The 23,189-nt window shown below is 39.5% G+C and overlaps 1 long non-coding RNA gene across 1 annotated transcript in view; it reads left to right on the top strand.

Moving 5' to 3' along the window:
• Window positions 1–23,189, top strand: part of LOC116761263 — a 91,623-nt gene that overhangs the window by 3,915 nt on the left and 64,519 nt on the right. The window contains exon 2 of the long non-coding RNA XR_004351930.1: window positions 1–49. This exon is cut by the window's left edge and continues 142 nt beyond it. This is a non-coding gene — a long non-coding RNA (uncharacterized LOC116761263). The remainder of the gene's footprint in view (window positions 50–23,189) is intronic.

Genomic DNA, 23,189 nt, shown 5'->3' with positions numbered 1-23,189 from the left:
CATTACTGCGCTTCTCACATACCTGCTTACATCTGGAAAAAATCTCCAGGTAAATCTCTTGGGCTCTTTTTCTAAAGAGTAACTGTAATTATTAGGGCTATACCCAAATTCAGCTTAAAATAGGTATGTGGCTGAACTTCAGCCGAAATCCTGTGCCTGTCGAAAAGAAATTTTCTTTTTTTTAACATCTAATTACATAGGAGGAGCCTTTCCCCACACATGGCCAGTGGGTTTCCTGGTGCTCTACACCCAAGGCTTCTATTTATGCCCTTAGGGAAAAGGCAAGGAGATTTTAGGGAAAAAACTTAGTGATCTCCTCAAATCTCCCACTGACTTTTTTTCTTAGTACCAAATCCCAGAATTCTAATATGCACTGCAGGTCATGTCAAAATTTTACGAATGTCAAGTCTTTTCCCCACTAGGTACCGTCACAAACTATCTTACCAAGTAACAGCACCACAAAAAAACTTCCTATTTTACTGTTTACTGCTTGTTCCCCTTGTACAGGATTTATCCACTCAACACACATTGGCTGAGCACTTGCCTGGGTACCAAGCCCTGCGCCGGGCACAGGAAACCTAAAACTGAGTAAGATTCAATGCTTGGCGGTTAGTTGGAAAAACAGACACGCAGCTAATTACACGTCCTACTGGAATGTTGCATAAGGTTGCATGGAAGTGTGAACAAAACATTGTGAGAACTCAGTTGAGAGAAGAATGAATTGTGCCGAAGGAAAGGGATGTAGCAGAGTGGGTGGCAGTCAAGGAAGGCTTCATTTAGAGATGAAACGTAAGCTGAGTGTTGAAAAATATGTGGCATTTCACATAGACGAGAACAAAGCAAGGTCATCCAGAGAAGAGGGAATGGAGTAGTGAGTAAGGAACTTAGGGGCGCTGTGACTTTTTCATATATGCTTCTGTTTCCTTTGTTAAGTAGTGGTTTTCCAAGATCGTCCTGTGATACGATACTTTTTCATTTGCCTCCCCTCTCCTTTTAAAAACATTTAGCCTCAGTAAAAATTCATATATACAAATACTATTATATATAATATATATGATATGTGATACATTTGTTATATATGTATATATCATATATCATGTATCATATATACTAATACATACATATATACATATGTATATACATATATACATATATATATATATATATATAGAGAGAGAGAGAGAGAGAGAGAGAGAGAGAGAGAGAGAGAGAGGGAGAGAGAGGGAGAGAGAGGGAGAGAGAGAATCATAAGGTAGAAGAAGAGGAGGATCTTAGAAAGAGGACTCAGTCCTCATTTCTGCCTTCTCCATGCCCAGTGCCTCCAAAGAGAAAGAGCCTCTGCAAAGTCTTTCATATCTGCTTCCACCTCTGTTCTACTCCCTGTGCTCAAGGGCGGGCCATCATGAGCTCATCTGGACCACTGTAGCAGTTGCCAAATTGGCTTCCTGTCTCCAGGCTCCCTCCTTCCTTCCAGATGCCACAGTGCAGCCAGTGATCTTTTGAAAGTGTAAATCTGGTCATCTGGCTGCATCCACTCTAGGCTGTAGCACGAACACACTGTAACAGAGCCTACAAAGGCCCTTCACAATCTGGCTACAACCTGCCCCTTCCAGACTCATCTCTCCCCTCCCCTCCCTCACCCCTACCCGCAGCCTGTGTAGATAGACTTCTTGCCACCGGGGCAGATACTTTCGCCTGAAATATCCTTCTTGCCTTTTCTGAGTAGTAGACTTGAGTCATCCTTCAACTCCAAGCATAGCATCTCTTTTATGAAGTACATTCCCAATTTCCTCTCCTCCCCTAGCACAAATGGATTCCCATTATCATTTGTCTGTGCCTTGATTCTCAAGTTCAACACATTGAATAATTGTCTCCCTCACTAGATTTGGAGCTCTACTTGAGGACAGACACTTTGAATAAATCATCTTAGTAGTACGGATGCCTGGAACAAAGACTTAAGAATTTTTGTTTCACTTAGAGTTAGACTCACTCTAAGTGAAACAGATGGTGGAGTTTCTTTTCCATTTCCCTTCTCTCTCAGTTTCTTTGCCTTTCCCCATCTTTTCTTCTAACACTCCACCTAGATCTGTCCTCTTGGCACTGCACGTGTCCCCAAGCCTCTTTCATCATAATCCTTTTAGGAGCTTAATCTGATAGATAACAGCTACTGCCTACCCCCTGAGTTTATTAGAGGTGGACTCAATGTTAAAATTCACTATCTCATCTGATCTTCTGGGTAAGATAGAAGTCACAGACTAGAGGCTGAAAGTGTGTTTTCTTTGCCGACACTTATTTTTTTGCGGTACGTGGGCCTCTCACTGTTGTGGCCTCTCCCGTTGCTGAGCACAGGCTCCGGACACGCAGGCTCCGGACGCGCAGGCTCAGCGGCCATGGCTCACGGGCCTAGCCGCTCCGCGGCATGTGGGATCTTCCCGGACTGGGGTACGAACCCATGTCCCCCGCATCGGCAGGCGGACTCTCAACCACTGTGCCACGAGGGAAGCCCTACATTTACTTTTAAATTATGTACATCCATCACTATGGTAGTATAGTATGCACATTCTAAAATATATACAAAGGTGGAAAAATTTTAAAGATGAGTTAAAAAATGTTAAACTCAAGTTTAAAATTAATTTAAATGTTATTTAAGGGTACCAAAAATATTTTTGCCTTTACTAAAATACTAAAATTTTGGGTAAAAATTGTTAGTGAAAGCAGTGTGATTTGAATAAGCCATTATTTTTCAAAATCTGGATTTAACAGTTTTTGAAACAATGTTTGAAGGTCTGGATCTAAATTCAATTTATTTTAATACTTGCTTAAGTGGTTGATATAACTGAAAACTACATTCCATGACATCCCAACAGAAAGTTACATCGTGGACTCACTTATGGATCATGACACCCATTTTTTAATCCCAACCACTAGTGTACAAAGGTGTCTCTGGTCTTTTGGTTATTGGATCTTCATATTCCCAGATATCAATAAGGTATTATTGCAAATTATTCATATATTTAAAAAAAACATTCAGCAAATGTGAAAATCCATTGTACAGTATTGAAAAGCAGATTTTAAAATTCTGATCCTGAGTTTTATAGGCATTCAGATGTGAAAGATTATTTAAGGTAAGACACATACATCTTTTTTGGCAATAAAAATCACACAGAAATGGGAACAGTTCCAGATACCCATTTTCTTAATGGTCCCTCCAGAACCTGAATTTCTTTTGAAAAGCAGTTATTCATTGTTGAGGTGTCACTTTCACCTGAAAGGAATGGATTGAGTGTATTTTTCAAAGATTGTTAGATAGCGTAGTACTAACAGGCACTTGTCATCACAGAAAATGTTGGAAAATTTGGAACTTAAAAAAAAAACGAAACTCATCTTTAAGATTGATAACCCTTCCATGAAATGGCCAGCAAGTGGGCTTCCCTGGTGGCGCAGTGGTTGGGAGTCTGCCTGCCAACGCAGGGGACATGGGTTCTGGCCCTGGTCTGGGAGGATCCCACATACCGCGGAGTGACTGGGCCCGTGCACCGCAACTGCTGAGCCTGCGCTCTGGAGCCCGTGCTCCGGCAGCGGGAGAGGCCGCTGCAGTGAGAAGCCCACGCACCCCAATGAAGAGTGGCCCCAGCTCACCACAACTAGAGAAAGCCCGTGCACAGCAACGAAGACCCAACGCAGCCAATCAATCAATAAAAAAAAAAAAAAAAAAAAAAAAATGGCCAGCAAGTATAAAATATATTCATAGCTATTACCTATCTCACTGCAAGGTATTTTAAAGGTTGCCCGTACTTCCAGGATTTATTTTTATAAAATAAACCACAGCAATGACATACTGTAGCACTTCTGGCTTCAGTCCCTTCGTGAGAAGTCTTGTTGGTACATAAATAGCGAAGGGGAAAATGTTCAGGTGCAGTGCTCTTTCTGGAGCCTTCTCGTGGAATCCATTCTTTTCCCCAGTACTCTAGTCAAAGCAGGCATGGCACTGGTGGTCACATTTACAGAGTTTGCCATTACACATTATGTTTATTAAATCAGTTATTTCCATTTTTCCTTTACTGGCTCACAAAAAAAGTAGTTCTTCATTACTGAAACAAAATCTAGCAAATACCATAAGCTGAGATGTGACAGAGACATCTATATTTAATGCACTGCAAAGCAAACTTCTGCAAAAACTAGGTAGTTTGTCCAATGACTCATTTCTTCACATCTTCAGCATGTTTTCTCTGCACCTTCCAATGGCACTTTTCTTTCTGTAAATATATTTTGGTTTGTTACCATCTTCTTTTCATATTACTTTGTATACTTTCATCAGGGCAGGGAAAACAATTGGTGTGTGGCCTTTCATAGTTTACTAAACATGAATCATTACATTTATGGAAGGTTGATAGTATATTGAGTATTATGTGCTGCTAAACATCGCTGAAAAAAATTGTAAAGTTTGTTTTCCTGTTCTGAGCATTTGGTAACTAAATGTTGAGCTCACGGTTATGGTCTCATATTATCAGCTGCTAGTCACTGAAGGCACCATATGTACTTTAGAGCAAGTTCACTGTTAATCACAGTGGGTGTAAATTGATGTTTCGTATACTCAGCCTCATCACCTCACATTTTTTGCTGTCTTGATGGATCTGATCGTTGCTTATACCTCAGAACGTGGCTGACACTTGGTGACATGTCTTATGCCATGTATCCATGGTCAGCTGGAGTGCTGGCTAAGGGCTGGCTGTTCTAACATGGCCACTCCTGGGGCAGCTTGGCTGTCCTGCATGCATCTCTCATGTCCCTCCAGTTGGCTGGCTGGGGCATGTTCTCATGGCAGTGACAGGGCTTTAAGAGAGAAAGTAGAAATGTGCAAGTGGATCTTAAGACTTCTGCTTGTGTCATTTGTTACTGTCCCTTTGGCAAAAGCACATTACATGACCATAGCTAAAACCGGTGTGGGCAGGCCTTACCAAAAGGGATGGGTATAAGAAAACGTGAAAAACTGCAGCCATAATCGAGTTGGTCAGGTCCAATAGAAGATACAGTAGGTCTTGGCCATGCTGTTTCCTGGCCATCATCTTAAGGAAGTTCCTTAACACCCCTGAACCTCAATTACAGGCATACTTCATTCTACCTTGCTTTGCTTTATCACACTGTGCAGATACTGCGTTTTTTATAAACTGAAGGTTGTGGCGACGCTGCGTCCAGCAAGTCTGTGGGCACCATTTGCTCACTTTGTGTGAATGTGTCACATTTTGGTAATTCTCACAGCATTTCAAACCCTCCACCAGAAGAAATATCATGACTCACTGAAGGCTCAGATGCTGGTTCGTGTTTTTTAGCAATAAGGTATTTTTAAATTAAGGTATGTACATTGGTTTTTTAGACATAATGCTATTGCACACTTAATAGACTACAGTGTACTATAAACATAAGTTTTATATGCACTGGGAAACCAAAAAATTCATGAGATTTGCTTTATTGCCATATTCATTTTATTGTGATAGTCTGGAACCAAACTCACAATATCTCCAAGGTATGTCTGTACTGTATTGTGATTTAGCCTATATATGATATATTTTTAAAAATATATATATATATTTTTTAAAATTTATTTATTTTTAGCTGCATTGGGTCTTCGTTGCTGCATGCGGCTTTCTTTAGTTGTGTGCAGCAGGGGCTGCTCTTCCTTTCAGTGCATGGGCTTCTCATTGCAGTGGCTGCTCTTGTTGTGGAACACGGGCTCTGAGTGTGTGGGCTTCAGTAGTTGTGGCACGCAGACTCAGTAGTTGTGGCTCTCAGGCTCTAGAGCACAGGCTCAGTAGTTGTGGCTCATGGGCTTAGTTGCTCTGCGGCATGTGGGATCTTCCCAGACCAGGGCTTGAACCTGTGTCCCCTGCATTGGCAGGCAGGTTCTTAACCACTGCGCCACCAGGGAAGCCCTAAAATATTTTTTAAATTAAAGAAATATACGCACGAATTTAAAAAGTGAAACAGTGCTAAAAGACACGGCTAAAGGAGCCCTTGGCCCTTCCTCGCATTCAATCCTGTTGCCCAGACACAGTCACTTTTAATCCTGCTCGCTGTTTCTTTTTTTTGCCGTAGTTTATTCTCTCTCCCAGACTATCACGGCAAAAACATCTATGCCCACAAACATCCTTTTCCTCTTCCCAGTTTGCTGTTTTGTCTGACATTGTATCAATGTTTTGAAATATTCCATGTTGCCGTCTATTAATTAATTATAGGCATCATCTATTGATTTATTATTTTAACTCTCTTACCTCCCTCTTTTCTCTCACCCTATCCATCCAACTTAGTTTTATCACGATTTTTGGTGATAGCTCCATTTAGGGTCTTCATTATTATAATAATAAAAAGAAACTTTTAGTGTTGAGCCAAGTAGTGTATAATATTATCACATTTCTTTTTCTGTATGACTTCTGGTTTTCCTTGGAGTTAATCGTTGTCTCATGTGTTCACCTGTTCATTTATTTACTTTTTCCATTGAGTCTCTAGTTAAGCCTTCCTACATCTTCCAACTGTTTTGTAAAATAATGTTTCTCTTTCTCAAGTATGTCAGATAAGATATGTTACATTTTATTACTAGAAATACCCATACCAGAGTATGTCATACACGCGAGCACTCATACACACACACGCACGCATGAACACACGCCTCTGTAATTCCCTGTTCCGGTTTGGACTGCTCGCTCTCCAGATCTTCTGCACTGCTGATGCCCTGGATCCTTACTCTGTCATAATCCTGAGGATTCCTGTCACCCTTTTCTTGTGCCTCCTCCTTTGTCTCTGGATCCCTTCATTTATGTCCTCATTTCGGTAGAGCAGATCTTCTCTGGTTTCCTATGAAAAGGTGCCCTCAAGGTTAAACTTTTGAGACATGGTATGTTTTGAAAATAACTCTCTTCTGCTCTCACACTTTATTAGTATTTTGGCAGAGTCTAGACTTCCAGGGTGAAAATCACTTTCCCTTCAAATTTGGAGGCATTGCTCTATTGACTTCTATTTTCCAAGGTTGCTGTTGAGATATCCCATGGAGATTCTAATACTTTGGTTGCGAGCTTTGCCACTAGAGTTTGAAAAAGATGAAACGCCCCAGGGAGGGTCTTCTCCCATTTGTCTTGCTGGGCACTTGGGGGGTCTTTTCTGTCTAGAAGTGTGGGCCCTTCCACTCTAAGAGATTTCCTCATCATTCCTTTGCTTGTATCCTTTGTTTTGTCTGTTCTGTTTTTTTTTTTTTGTAACTTCTATTAGATGTTGCACTTCTTGGATTGATATAATTTATTTTTCTTCTACTTTCCATCACTTTTGTTCTCCTTTCTAGGAAATTTTCTTACATTTCTTTACAACCACTCTACTAAAATTTTTTTACTTTTCATATATATCTATATCTGTATCTATATATTTCATTTCCAAGAGCTCTTATTCTCTGGTTGCTCTGTTTTTATAGCATACTCTTCTTGTTAAAAAAGCAATATCTTCTCATTTCTCTAAGAAAATCAATGATAATTTTAAAATATTTTACTTCTCCACTCTGTATGTATTTCTTACACTGCCATTTCTCTGACCACAGATTCTGGGAAAGGTTCTCAGCTCCTAAGGACTCGTGTGATTACACCAGGTTCATCCAGATAATCCAGGATAATCTCTCCATCTCAAGGTCCTTAACCCTAATCACATCTTCAAAATCCTTTTTGCCGTGTAAGGTAGTATATTCACAGGTCCTGGAAATTAGCACGTGGACATATTTGGGGAGGGACCATTATTTTGTCTACCACAATGTGCAAGAATTTCTCTAGGGCATATCCTTAGGAATGAAATTGCTGGGTCATAGTGTACGTGCATTTTCAGTTTTACAAGAAAATGACAAAATGAGTTTTCCAAAGCAATTGTGCCGATTTATACTTCCACTGGCAATATATAGAAATTCCCGTATCCTTGTCAACGCTTTGTGTGACTGAACTTCTTCCTTTTTGCCAATCTAGTGTGTGTAAATCATCACAGGTTTAATTTGAAGTTTCCTCATTACTGATGATGCAGAGCATTGTTTCCTATGTGGTGGCCTTGGGTTCCTTTTGCTGGGAAAAATGTTATCCATGAGTTTTGGCCATTTTTCCCTTGGCTATCTTTTTAAAAAATTTACTTGTAGTTATTTTTCTGCGTTTTGAATATTAGTCTTCTTTCTCTTATACATGTGGCAGTCTTTCTCCCGGTTTGTGGCTGATCTTTCCACTTTCTTCATGGTGTTTTTTATAATTTGTCTCTGGTGGACAATTATTGTAAATTTGAATGTAGTCAGATTTATCAGTCGTTTCCTCAGTTACCCACCCAGGTTCTTGGACTCTTTAATTAGCAAAAATTGATAAGAGTCCAGATGAGAAATTCAGGCAAGGCATGAGGGAGTGAAAACAAGTAACAGGTTCCCTTGCTCCCTCTGCGAGCGGGGCAGGCTGGTCCCTTAAATGGGGTGAGGGTAGGGACGCATTGTGGGTTGGGCCAGAGGAGGGGTAGCTTAGGTGCTCTGCCCACCCCCTTTCTGGTACTGCAGGGATCATGCGCAGTGCCCTGCTTTTGCTCCTGGCTCCTCAGAAGTGGCAGTTGGGTTTTGGACTTTTTGTATCTTGTTGTTCATAATTTGCCCCAACTGCAGTGCAGGCAGTCATTTTTAGTTCCTTATAGTTTCTTTGTATTCTGATGTATTCTGAGGCTGGGAGGAGACATCGTTCAGGTGTGAGCACTGCAGTAAAGGGTCCAAGGTCCTAGCCTATCTCACTTCCATGGTTACCACTTTTGCTTTTTTCTTACTTTACTGTATTGGTAAGAATGCCCAGTATATACTTGAACTTCATAGTGTCAGAGAAATCTTTGTCTTGGTCCTGATTTAAAAGAAAATGATTCTTACTTCTCACCTCTAAAAATGCTGTTGTTGTATTTTTGGTAATTATCTTTATCAAGTTAAGCGTATCCCTTTCTATTCTGTTTGTTACCAGTTTTTATCATGAATTGGTGTTGAAATTTATTCAGTGCTTTGTCTGCATCTATTAAAATTATGGTATCGTTTTTAGTTTTAAATATACTATTTTGGCAATTTACATGTATAGGTTTTCCAGTGTTAAACTATTCTTTTGTTTCTAAGATAAACTCAACTTGGCAGAATTGGTTCCTCAGTATTTTGGGTAAGATTTTGGCCTCTGGGTTCATGAGTGAGAGTACCCTGTAATTTTTCCTTTTTATTCTGTCCTTAGCTGGTTTGGGCATTACAATATACGGATCTTATACAGTTAGTTAGGGTATTTTCCCTTCTTTTCAATTTTCCGGAAGAGTGTGTATTAGATTGGAATGATTTGTTCTTTGATAGTTTGGTAGAGTTCACCTGTAATAACATTTGGGCCTAATGTTTTCTTTGTAGAATTATTTTCACTATTGATGTTACTTCTTCAGTGGTTACAACACTCTTCAGACTTTCTGCTTCTTCTTGATTTCATTTTTATTCAGCTTAATTTTTCTAAGAATTTGTTCATTGTGACTATGTTTTAAAATATCAAGTTGTTCATGATATTCACTAACACTTTTTAGTGTCTGCCATGTCTGTATTTGAGTACTCCTTTTAACTCCTATTACATTTTAATTGTGCCTTCTTTTTTCCTTGACTGAGGTAACCAAAGATTTGTCTATTTTATTTTATTTTTTGAAACAACCAAATTTTGGTTTTGGTGATCCTCTGTATTGTATCTTTTTTTTCTATTTACTACATTCCTACTCTTATTTTGTATTATCTCTTTCATTCTACTTTATATGGGTGCTTTTTCCTAACTTCTTCAATTGGATGCTTAACTTACTAATTTTCTTTCTTCTTTTCTACTATAAGAGTTTAACACTATAACTTTCCCTCAAAATAGTATTTTATTTGAATCCTACAAGTTTTTTTTAATATGTAATAAGTTCATTATCATTCACTTCTATTTTTAAAAATTTCTATTACGTTTGCCTCTTGATTTATGAATTATTTAGGAGTGTAATTTGTCATTTATATTTTTATTATTGATTTTTATTTTAATTATATTGTGGTCAGAAAACAAAGCCTGTATAATAGCTATTCTTTAAAATTTGCTGAGGTGTGTCTTATAGCCTACAATGTGGTCAATTTTTATAAATGTTCCCTGTGTGCTTGAGAAAAGCATGTGCATTCTAATTGTTAGTTCTGTTGTGTGATAGTTATTAATTGCATCATTCAATTCTTCTATATTTTCACTAATTTTTTTTGTCTGCTTGACCTACAGTAATTGACAAAGATAGTTTGAAATCTCCCAGTACAATTGCAGATTTGACAGTATTCCCTCTACTTCTATCTTTTTGAATTTTGTATATTTTGGTAATTTTTGGTGACGCAACTTTAGAATAATTATTTCTGCCAGGTGAATTAAATGTTATCAATATGTAGTGATCCTCTTTGTCCCAGTGGTTTTGATTAGCATCTATTTTATTTGGTAAAAAAATAGCATCTTGAGCTTTTATTGTTTGGTATATATATTTTTGAATGTGCCTTTTTACATTCAACCTTGTCATTACCTTATATTTCAGTGGTTATTTTTCAGATAGTATATAATGGAATTTTTCTTTTTTAAAATAACACTCATAATCTCTTTGAACTGGTGAGGTTTTATATATATATATATATATATGCACACAAAGATTAAAATTATTGCTATATTTGGATTTGTTTATGCCATCTTTCTTTTTTCTTTAACATCTTTATTGAAGTATAATTGCTTTACAATGGTGTGTTAGTTTCTGCTTTATAACAAAGTGAATCAGCTATACATATGCATATATCCCCATATCTCCTCCCTCTTGTGTTTCCCTCCCACCCTCCCTATCCCAGCCCTCTAAGGTGGTCACAAAGCACCGAGCTGATCTCCCTGTGCTATGCGGCCGCTTCCCACTAGCTCTCTATTTTACATTTGGTAGTGTATATAAGTACATATAAGTACATGCCACTCTCTCACTTCATCCCAGCTTACCCTTCCCCCTCCCCGGGTCCTCAAGTCCATTCTCTACATCTGCATCTTTATTCCTGTCCTGCCCCTAGGTTCTTCATAACAATTTTTTTTTTTTAGATTCCATATATATGTGTTAGCATATGGTATTTGTTTTTCTCTTTCTGACTTACTTCACTCTGGATGACAGATTGTAGGTCCATGCACTTTACTACAAGTAACTCAGTTTCATTTCTTTCTATGGCTGAGTAATATTCCATTGTATATATGTGCCACATCTTTTTTATCCATTCATCTGTCAATGGACACTTAGGTTGCTTCCGTGTCCTGGCTACTGTAAATAGAGCTGCAGTGAACATTGTAGTACATGACTTTTTTTGAATTATGGTTTTCTCAGGGTATATGCCCAGTAGTGGGATTGCTGGGTCATATGATAGTTTTATTTTTACTTTTTTAAGGAACCTCCATACTGTTCTCCATAGTGGCTGTATCAATTTACATTCCCACCAACAGTGCAAGAGGGTTCCCTTTTCTCCACACCCTCTCCAGCATTTATTGTTTGTGGATTTTTTGATGATATGCCATCTTTCTTTATGCTTTCTATTTTTCCTGCTTATTCTGTGCTTTTATTTTTCTCTTTAAATTGATTTTTGTTTTTTTCACCTCCTTTTTCTATTCGTTTGGAAGTCATAGCCTCTCTTTTTAAAATGTTACCCTTGAAATTTACCATGCATGGTTAACTTAACAGCATCTAAGTTTTTCAGTATCTGAATAACTCAACTTTAGTTAACTTTGACATTGATCATTCACCTCCCAAGTTAGATATTATTGATACATAATTTTAGTTCTGTCACTTCGTTCATCTCACAAAGTAAATATTATTATTATTTATACTGACTCACTGATTGTACCTGGAGATAATGATGGCTTGCCTACATGTTTACTGATTTCTTTGTTCACAGCTCTCTCTTGCTTCCTCAACCCTTCTTCCAAGGTTGTTTTTCTTATTCCTGAAGTTCATCCTTTAGAATGTCTTTGGTCAGCCTCTTTTGAAGGTAAATCCTATATCTTTTTTTCTGTTTATCTGGACAAAAACTTTTATTCTCATTCTCAAGTTTTTTCTCTTGATACATAATTTTTAAATTTAACAGTTATTTTCTCTCAGCACTTTGAACATATTATTTACCCTTTTCTAGTCCTAATTCTTTTTTTTTTTTTTTTTTTTTTTTATTGTGGTTCGCGGGCCTCTCACTGTTGTGGCCTCTCCCGTTGCAGAGCACAGGTTTCGGACGCGCAGACTCAGTGTCCATGGCTCACGGGCCCAGCTGTATGTGGGATCTTCCTGGACCGGGGCACGAACCCATGTCCCCTGCATCGGCAGTCAGACTCTCAACCACTGTGCCACCAGGGAAACCCCAGTCCTAATTCTTAATCTCTTGTAGATGGACTCTCTTCTCTCTGAGTGCTTTTTTTTTCCTTTTTCTTTTATTTTAAATTGAAGTATAGTTGATTTATAGTGTTGTGTTAGTTTCTGTTATGCAGCAAAGTGATTCAGTTATACATATGTATATATTCTTTTTCATATTCTTTTCCATTTTATCACAGGATATTGAATATAGTTCCCTGTGCTATACAGTAGGATTTTGTTGTTTATCCATTCTACATGTAATAGTTTGCATCTGCTAACTCCAAACTCCCAATGCATCCCTCCCCCACCCCCTCCCCCTTGGCAACCACAAGTCTGTTCTCTATGTCTGTTAGTCTATTTCTGTTTTCTACATATGTTCATTTGTGTCATATTTTAGATTCCACATATAAGTGATATCCTATGGTATTTGTCTTTCTCTTGCTGACTTACTTCACTTAGTATGATAATCTCTAAGTCTTATGGGTGCTTTTAATATTGTCTCTTTTTTCCTCAGAATTCTTCAATTCCACTACATTTTTTTTTCAAATCCTGCTTATACACTATTTTTCTTATATTTGTGGATTTATCTCTTCCATCAATTCTGGAACATTCTCAGCCTTTATCTCTTCAGATGTTCCCTCTCTTCTCATTTTCTCTGTTCCTTTTTAACTTCAGATTCCAATTATACCTATATAAGTATTTCTGACTCTCTATATTTCTTAATTACCTTTTTATATTTTCTAATTCCTTGCCACTTTATGCTGCATTATAGGTAATATCTTCAGCTTTGTCTTTCTCTAATTCTTTCCTTAGTTGAGTCTCATCTGTTGGTAAACTCATTCACTTAGCTTAAAATGTCAATGATTATATATTTCAATTCTAGGAGTTCTTTTGCTCACTCTTCAAACATGGTTAGCAATATTTGGTAGTCTCCTGTTCTTAGCTTCTTTCAAAAAAATTCAGTCTTTTAAATTTTGTCTACTTGGTTATTTCATATTCTATATCTGATAATTCCAAAATCTGAGATTTTTAGGGTCTGAGTTTATTGCTTCAGTAATCTCTTATAAGTGGCTTCTTTCCATTTTTGTTTGGTTAATTTTGGATTGTGCGTTCATACTTTATAGAACTTAACCTTTGCGAGTTGTAGGATGCTTTCCTCCAGAGAGAATTTACATGTACTCAGTTGGAGCCATGTATGTACTTTCCCCAGTCCTGGATCAGCTGAGAGCTTCACGTTCATCTCCCTCATCTTCACATGGGACCATGATGAGCCTCCCAGCCCCAACTCAGGTGTTGACACTTTTGCTCCCATGATCCCAGGCAGGCAACTCAGGAACTTACTGGAATTTACTTACTATCATGGTTCTGTACTCAGATTTCAGCTAGCTTTTATATTTCCCCCTCAGAGAAAGGTGTAGTGAAGGAAGCTGGAGATTTGTCTTACTTTTTAGTAATCCCAAAATGCATTAAAATGATCTTTGCTGTAGTTTATCCAGGCTCTAATTGCATTTTGGCAGGAGGGAACTTTATTGTATAATCAAATCTGCCATACCGCTAGAAGCAGAAGTCTCCTCCTACTTAGCCTTTTAACCAATTTCCCTGTCACCCCATTCTCCTCTGTGAGTAAGAATAATCCCATCTGGAGTACCTGGAGCTTTCAATTCCTGTGTCTTTTCTTTTAGGACAACTTTAATCAATATCTCCTTCTGAGGATCTTCAGGTTTGATTTACCTTCACTCTGCTGTGTCATTTAACTTTTCTCCATCTACTTTCAGTCTTCATATATTGTAGTTTGTGGTTGCATATGTCTTCTAGTTTAATCAAAGATGGAATCTCTGTTTTCCTGTTTCTTGTTCTCCTTTTCCTTTTAGGGTAATTTTTAAGATGAAGAAGAGATGGAACGTTCATTATTCTGCCATCTTCAAGACTCTGCTTTAACTTAGAAGTCCCTCAAAATTGATTGCTCACATAGCTTGGAAGAATTATTGTAGCTTCCACATAGTTCATATTTCCAAAGAGTAGTATCTTCAACTTTGGGATCCTTTCCAATAAGAGGTGGATAGCTGGTCAAATAAGAAGAGACGCTTTGGGTTTCATAGATGAGATTTTAGACATTTGGATTGGCAGTCAAAACCAGACACCTCTAAATGACCCATGGAGACAGCACCTTCTGAAAGGAAGCCAGAGTAAACATCTGTCCTTCATGGAATTATTCTATAATTACTGTCTTCTCAACCTTTGGGGTTTTTTGTTTTGTTTTGTTTTCTGTTTTAATCTCTAAAGAGACCTGTGGATAAAGACTTTTCACATTTGCCTTGAATGAATATTGATGCCTTCTATAAGTTCCTATCTTTCCAGGATTTGTGCCATTTATCCTTGTCTCGTCCTTGAATTTGACTTTGCTTCTTCATGTTAATGCTTCTCCCCATGCCCAAAAGATTGGATCCTTAGTGTTGTTTCATTTGCCTATTCCTAAGTGCTGCTACTCTCAACAGTTATTTAAGAAATGTTTCGGGAACTTGAAAGAAAATAATCTTAATTTCCTTTAAACACGATGTCCATCATTAAAAAATTAAATTTTAAGGAGTATTCCCTGTTTTGGCTCCTCAGATCACCAGCCTAAGAAATGATAAACTCTACGAGCATTGTTATATTTGTATAAGTATGGGAAACTTGGGCTTCCCACTAATAAAAATATTTTTGTAGATGTGACTTAATTTGAGTTCTTACAGTTCTGAGGGAGAATTGCCAGCTTTATTTGAGGTAGGTTAGGAGGAGTTTTATAGTGAAATATTTCAAAGTGGTGGTGAAAAAAAAATCCACCTAATTCAGAACAACAAACATGTCAGCCATAAAGCTGTACAACATTTTTAGGAAACCTAGTCCATCCTGAGCAAATGTTTTTATACCAAATAACAATCCTTCCATAATCACCGTTATTGAGAGACATCCCAGGGTTGCCAGATGGAAATATGTTAAATATGTTCTGAAATCCATTCTAACAGAATCCCAATGTTCAAGCTCATTCATAGGAAGGCATTCGAAGGCAATGCAATTTTCATAAAATATGTCCGTCTAGGTAATCATGAACGCTGAATATTGTCAGGGTTTCTCAGGAATTCTCAGGCTTGTGGAAAAGCTTTACAACTGGACTTTTAACCACCAAGAAGAAATAACAATAATAACTTGAAACTTAAAAAACAGTGCTGGAAAAATACTATAACTCCCACCCCAAAAGGCAGCAATAGGAATTTAGTGCTACTTGTAATATGACACAGGGATGTGAAAGGGAACACAAATACTAGGCTTGGGTCTGACCGCTGGGGTGTGGCAGACAAGTGTAGTATATAAAGCAAGCCTGGCTTTCCGGAAATGATCCACCCAGGTGATCCTCCAGTTCTCCCAGTAGTTATCTATAGATGTTTAAAGGGCAGGAATGTATAAGTGGCTCAGTAATGAACTCATCACTGCGTGTGCTGCTGATTATTAGAAGGACTTAGTATTAGCTCTGGGTGTCTACCTCCTTGAAAGCGTAAGAAGAAAAGAACCGGGCTGGGAGAAGGTCATGCCTGTGGGCACAGCTCCGTCTGCAAAGTCTGGCTTGGAGAACCCTGAAAGAGTGGACATAGGAAGAGAATCGGATCTGGGGTCTAATGGTTTCATGCAACAGACCTTTTTACATTTTGCTTTCAAACAAAGTCTCCTATAACAGAACAGGGACTATATCCCAACATAAGTTTTTTGCCAAGTTGAATCTGTCGAAAAATGACTCAATGTTGAGGAGAGTGGGGTTTTCTGGCTTTTCCTTGTGCATCTGAGTCTTTTTATTCTGATATGTTAATCCTTCAAGTCATTTGATCTGCCCCAGGCAGTATAAACAACATTTACAGCAAGTCTTGCACTCAATCCGTCATGTGCAAACGGCCCGCTTTTCCCATTGCCACATGAAAGCGAAAGAGTCAAATGGGGCCATTCAGACTTTCCTGCTCAGAGACAATTCGACAGTGTCAGCTTCACCCTTTGGCGTCACCATTTCTCCAGGAGCTAGAACCTGATGGGGGAGGAATGGATGGTTGTTTCAGCATTTCCCACACAGCAACAAGGAGCAGATTTGGGGTCATGCTTGAGCCCAGTGGGAGCTACAGTAATGGTAAAGTCCCTGATTCTGTATGTTAACAGAGAATTTGTGGCTGAGGGAGGGGATACTTTGAGCCAGAACTTCACTCTCCATTGTACTTGGTGTGAAATTGTCCTTTAAAAGCCTTTATTCCACAAATATTTCTTAAATATCTCCTCGGTGCAAGGTCATTTCCACTCTGTGTGGGTATAACATGTTTTAATCCTAATCGTCAGTGTGGACCATCAGCTTGCATCAGTTGCCTAAAAGGGCTTTCAATTTTAGGAGAGTGGAAAGGGACTCACCAAAAACACCCAAAGGCAGACAGTGCACCAGAGGGTGTGGGGAGATCTGTAGTGAAGGTCTTTGTGTGTTGTCACATTGCATAACGAGCCAAAGTGGAGAACGGGAAGAGAAGTTGTAATTCCTCACCAAAACCCACCACCACAAGAAGCCAAGGTATCAGGTCCTTTCTCAGTCGCTATCTTAAAAATTAGATGCCAGTAGCACAGGGAGATCAGCTTGGTGCTTTATGACCACCTAGAAGGGTGGGATAGGGAGGGTGGGAGGGAGATGCAAGAGGGAGGAGATATGGGGATATATGTATACGTATTGCTGATTCACTTTTTTATACAGCAGAAACTAACACACCATTGTGGAGCAATTATACTCCAATAAAGATGTTGAAAAAAAAAATTAGATGCCAGAACTTTCCTGTGTTGCGGGTGGCAGTGTGAGTCTGTACGGCCACCTTGGGAAACTGTTTAGCAGTATCTACAAGAACTGAACACAGGCATACCCTATGGCCCAGCTATTGTACTCTTAGTTGTACCCCCAGCAGAAGTGTTCACCAAAAGCCTAGCATGTTCCTAGCAGCAGGAGTGGAATGATTAAAAAAAAGAGAAACTGGAGCGTATTCATCCACTGAGACATTAGACAGTACTGATCATGAAGAAACTATAACTGCACACGGCCACACACATGAACCTTACAAATACAGTACTCAGAGTAACAAACCAGACACCAGCGTTCATACTACACAATTCCATTTATATAAAGTTCAGAAACGGGCCAAGTAATCTCTGTGCTAGAAATCACATAAGAGGTTCCCTTTGGCAGGGGGGCGTGGCGATGGTTAGTGGGCAGATGGGAGGGGTCACAAGGGAGCTTGTGTGGGTGCAGATAATGTTCTATTTCTCGATTACATGCTGCATGCATGGTTGTGCCCAGTCTGTGAAAATTCTTTGAACCAGGCACTTGTGAATCGTTAGCTCTTCTATATGTGTGTGTTACACGTCAGTAAAAAGTTTACTCTCAAATATAGGTGCCCCTCCCCCCATTTTTTTTAAAATCTAGAGAAATTAATTTTCTCCAGTTACCAAATGCAATTCAGAAATCAGCAATTTCTTTTCTGGCTCCATGAGTTCCAATCCACTCTTCGTCATTCCCACCCCAGATCCCGTGCTATACATCCTAGATTTTTCCGGCAAGTGTGAGCGTAAAGGCACATACATTTGCACATGTGCATGGACACACCTTTCCTTTTGCTTTCTCTTCCAAATGTGAGTTTAGGTCTATGTAATATACATTTCTGGTGCATAAGGCACTCTGCTGGGGACTTAAACCCTATCCTATAAGGCTGTCATAGCTGTCTCCACTTCACAGAGGAAGAAACTGAGGTCCAGAGAGATTATGTAACTTGCCCCAAGTCACAGAGCTAACCAGGTCTCACTGATTCCAGACCCCTTGCTCTTTCCTCTGTACTAAAGCCTCTTTCTCCTTAAGCAAAAAGATAGCAACTTGAGAACTATTGACACATCACATTAAGGGAGAAATTATATAGCCCATCTGCCTCTGTTTACAGATGAGAAAACAGAGGGGAAATGACTGGTCCAAGGTCCCATGCTGGTGGCCACCATTTCATATATTAACTATTCACTGTAGGAAACATTAAGGAAAAAAATACACAAGTAAGAACAAAGTTTAAAGAACTGCAGAAGAATAGACCCGGCATGTTGCTTTGGTACTACTCATTACAATTTTACAATCTAACCCGAATTTCTTCTGTTTAGCCTTGAGGATGAACCACAACTAAGCTTTTTTTAAAATTTTAATTTAATTTTTATTTAAATATAGTTGATTTACAGTGTTGTTAGTATCAGATGTACAGCAAAGTGATTCAGTTTATATATATATATTCTTTTTCAGATTCTTTTCCCTTAGAGGTTATTACAAAATATTGAGTATAGTTCCCTGTGCTATACAATAGGTCCTTGTTGGTTGTCTATTTTATATATAGTAATGCATATATGTTAATCCTAAACTCCTAATTTATCCCTCCCCCCTTTCCCTTTTGGTAACAATAAGTTTGTTTTCTATGTGGGTCTATTTGCGTTTTGTATATAAGTTCATTTGTATCATTTTTTTTTGTTTTAGATTCCACATATAAATGATGTCATATGATATTTGTTGCTCTCTGGCTTACTTCACTTAATATGATAATCTCCATGTCTGCCCATGTTGCCGCAAATGGCATTATTTCATTCTTTTTTATGGCTGAGTATTGTGTTTATGTATACATTGTATATATGTACCACATCTTCTTTATCCATTCATCTGTCAGTGGACATTTAGGTTGCTTCCGTGCCTTGGCTATTGTGAATAGTGCTGCTGTGAACACTGGGGTGCATGTATCTTTTTGAACTGAACTTTTCTTATACCCAGGTGAGATGGTTCTGCTTTGGGATTTAGAAAATCCCTCACATGTCACAAATAACTATGCCCTTTGATCTCTTGGAAGTGCTTTGATATATAGAAAGAGATAGGGAAAGATTGATAGACATAGATAGATATAGATATATAATTCAGCCACAAGAAAGAAGAAAATCCTGCCATTGTGGCAACATGGATGTTCCTTAGTTATGCCAAATGAGATGTTAGACAGAGAAAGAAAACTACTCATCTCTCCTCTGCCCCCCTCCCTTCTCTTTTTCTTCTTCTTGTACTCCATTTCTTCCTCCTCTCCCCCTTTCCCTCCCCCTCCTTCATTTTAGTGAGGAAAGACTTCTCTTGGTAACCGTAATACTGTGTCATTCACTTTTCTCACCGTCCTTTTCGTCAATGCTGATTTTGCTCAAACCTGAAGTGTCACAAATTTTTTTGAATCCAACTTTCTGCCACAATTCTTTAAACAGATCAACCCCTTTCATTCTCTAACATCTTAAAACTCATTTGCACAAAAGAGAATTAGAAGAACTTAGAGTATAGTTGTCTGGTGGTTCCTTACAACCAACAAAGATTGTTATTCCAGTTGATAACATTTTAAGTCCAGTAACGATGGAAGTTCTCCCTTTCATATAAATATCATAGGGATAAATAAAGAATATGGAAGTACTATTATTGCCATTTCTACTGGATTTTTAGATAAGACTCTTATCTCAGTATTTTACTCTTAATTAATTTTCTGTGTACTTGGCTTGCACAGCAGATGGAGAGGAACTGGGTTTCCTACACAGCACTAAGACAAGCTACCTCTCATTTGTTGCCGTCTTACTGACCCCAAAGTTCCGTAAACTACTCTGTGTTGGGCAAGTTGGTTGCCAAGATAGGCAGTCTAGACTATAACTAAAACTAAGATCTTTCTTCACTCTATAAATTTAACAGTTTATTTCTTGAAGCCAGCCTGTTTTTCCTTATTATGGCTCTAGAAAAAATAAACCACAAGTGACACATTTTTCATTGTGGGTTCCTTAGACACTGTGGCCATCCTCAGTTGGGGTGTTAGGGTTTACAATGGCTCCAGGTCCAGGTTGTGTGATGGTGGTAGGTATCAGAAGGTTTTCATGGCCATAACCCCAGTTGAGGATAATAAAAATTTATTTGACCAGAAGTGAAATGTCTTAGAAATTGCCAGGACCAAACTACCAGAGTTCCCAGGGCAGCTGCATGACATCCATCAGGCCCGTTCTTATTTATAATTCATTGGAATAATCTAGAATTTCAAAAGTACTGGGTGCTTTCTCAACAACTTAACTCCACCATGCATTAGAAGTAACCTATGATGGGTTCCATAATGAAGACTTTAAAGTGCCCCTAAGGAAGTGTGGAGTCTAGCAAGGTCAGGGTTGCAAAATCCTCCAGAGTGTTTTAGTTACATTTTTGAGCACTTACCACAGACATGTAGTTAGACATATAGATAATGTTTCTCTCATGGGTTTGCAAATCTCTGTTGTTCACTGTTGTATTATGAAGCCAGAGTCCTTAGAAGATATTTAGAGAATAAGAGGTCTGGGACTGGCCCACGATGTAATCTTCCTCCCACTTCTGCCCTTAAGATTGCTTAGTAATTGTAGTCTGTAACTCGTTTTCCTTTGGAAAATGATCACATTTTGTTGTCTTGGGAGGAGTGGCAAAGATTCTGTCACATACTTATTTAACAGAACCCGAGGCCCAGAGATTCTGAGGCTGTGTGAGTTTTAATTTTGCAGAGCATGTCTTGTAACTTAAGACACTTGACTCTCTGCAAGTCTGGGTATGGCCCCCTCTCCTCCTTTGGAATAATAATAATAGTAATACTGATAACCACAATGAAAGTTAATGATGCTTGTGTCTATATACTAGACACTGGGTTAAGTGCATCATATGCATTATCTTATTTATTCCTTCCAGCCACCTCATGAGATCCGTGTAATTCTTATCTCCATTTTACAGACGAGGACACTGAGATGCAGAAAGGCTCAATAGCTTGTTCAAGATCTTCCAGCTAGAGAGAGATGGAAGAGAGAATGAACACAACTAGCCTGCCTCCAGAACCCATGGTCTTAGTCTTTACGCTCTCCTGGGGCAAATACATTAGATCATCTCTCACAAAGCAATTGAAGAGATGGAGAAATACTCCAAGGCAGATTTTGTTGCCTTTTGAGTCCTTAATTATTCTTTCATACTTTCTGTTGGCATGGCTCTCTGCTCATAAGAAGATGTTTCATAGACTGAAATGTGACTCCAGAAGTCTTATGAATGCAGCCAGCACACAGTGGGTAAGAAGGAGTTAAAGCGCTGACGGTCCTTCCTGTGCGGGTCTAGCCAGCAGCAGTTCATCACAAAGACAGGGCTTTGATCCTGACAGCTCTCCTTTCACTCAGGGGGAGCAGGGAGGGTTTGACATGGGGAAGCGGGGAAGACTATAGAGAAAAGAGTCTTGTTGGTTTCCTGGGTGGATTGCCTCCTTCTTGGCATGCTTCCAGGAAGTATTTTCCTGCTCTGAAACTTCAGGGAAATAAATCTCTCCCCTGTAGAACAGACCTGAGAGAGGCCCCAGGCCAGCACATGAGATCCATCAGGTCCAGTGACTTGGCGGTCAGGGCGGTCAGTGTGTGACCTGGCAGGTTGCAGCCCCTGGCCAAGGCGGGAGGGTGGGGGGGGTTGTCAACATGACCCAGGGAAGAGAAGGGTGATGCCAGTGAAGTCTTTGACCCCAGGGGCCAGCAGCCAGAGCGGGCACCCACAGAGAAATAGGTGTCCTGAGACTGATCCTCTGGGGGAGGAAGCCTAGGAGAAAGGGTAATTTTGAATGCATTTATAGAGGGCAGCCCGAGAGGCAAGCTTGAGGGAGACTGAGCTCAGCACTCCAGAGACCAAAGCAAACTTGAGAGAGGAACAGGAAGTGTCGTGGATACAAGCTCATGAGAAATAGCTCCAGCATTAAGAGTAAGAGCAGGAGAAGAGAGAATTGGGGGGTTGGGGGGTTGGGAGGAGTGGGGTCCCCACAGTGGACATGTGGTTTCTTGCAGACCAGGATCCTTTGACGCTCATTCTTGTAAATGTGTCCTGGTTTCTTTCTGTAGAATTTACCCCATGCAATTTGAACAAGGTGATTCACTTTCCAGCTCTAGTCAAGGCAGGTTTGTCACAGTAACTGGTGCAGGGATGGATGAGGATGCACCAGGGCCAGTGAGAAAGTGAGACTTTTGTTGGAACTTGAGGAAGGCATTCTTCTCATTGGATTTGAAGTTAGGAAGTAGATACTGAATAGATTGCATTTATATTAGGACTGTGGTGGAGGAAAGACTCTGTTTGATTCTGGTTCTAACATTTACCCTCCTTCCCCACCCGCTTCCATGAGAGGAGTATATGCCTTCAGAGCAGTGATGTCAGGCTTGGCCAGATGACTTGCCTTATGGTGGGCAGTCCTTAAATTTGGGCTCAGCCACGTGACTTGCTTTGGCCAATGAGATGTTAGTAGAGGTAACACAAGCAGAGGCTTGAAATGTGCTTGTGCAGTTGTGCTGGCTCTTTGTACGTCTACCGTGACCATGAGAAGAATCTCCCAGGGTAGCTGCTGCCCCCTCAGCCCAGCCTCACGATGAACCCCAGCCTGCATTGAGGAGCCAAGCTTAGCTGGACCCCATGTGAAGCAGAGCCACCAGAATCTAATTCAATGGACATGCAGAGGGGTGACCCACAGATGTGTGAGATGGAAATGCTCATTGTTGAACGCTTCTGATACTTTGTTGCTGGTTCAGCAGCTTCATTGTGATAACAGCTAACCAATACAGCATTTTCAGAGAGAGACCAACATGGCAGTGACAGGGCTAAGAGATAGAGCGAGAGAAAGGCAATGGGTCCTGGTGACATCATTTGAACCCCTGATCAAGCTGTTCCT

This window comes from Phocoena sinus, chromosome 10 (assembly GCF_008692025.1).
Source record: "Phocoena sinus isolate mPhoSin1 chromosome 10, mPhoSin1.pri, whole genome shotgun sequence".
Taxonomy (NCBI): Eukaryota; Metazoa; Chordata; class Mammalia; order Artiodactyla; family Phocoenidae; genus Phocoena; species Phocoena sinus.
This window is presented reverse-complemented; position numbering and strand designations above follow the sequence as displayed.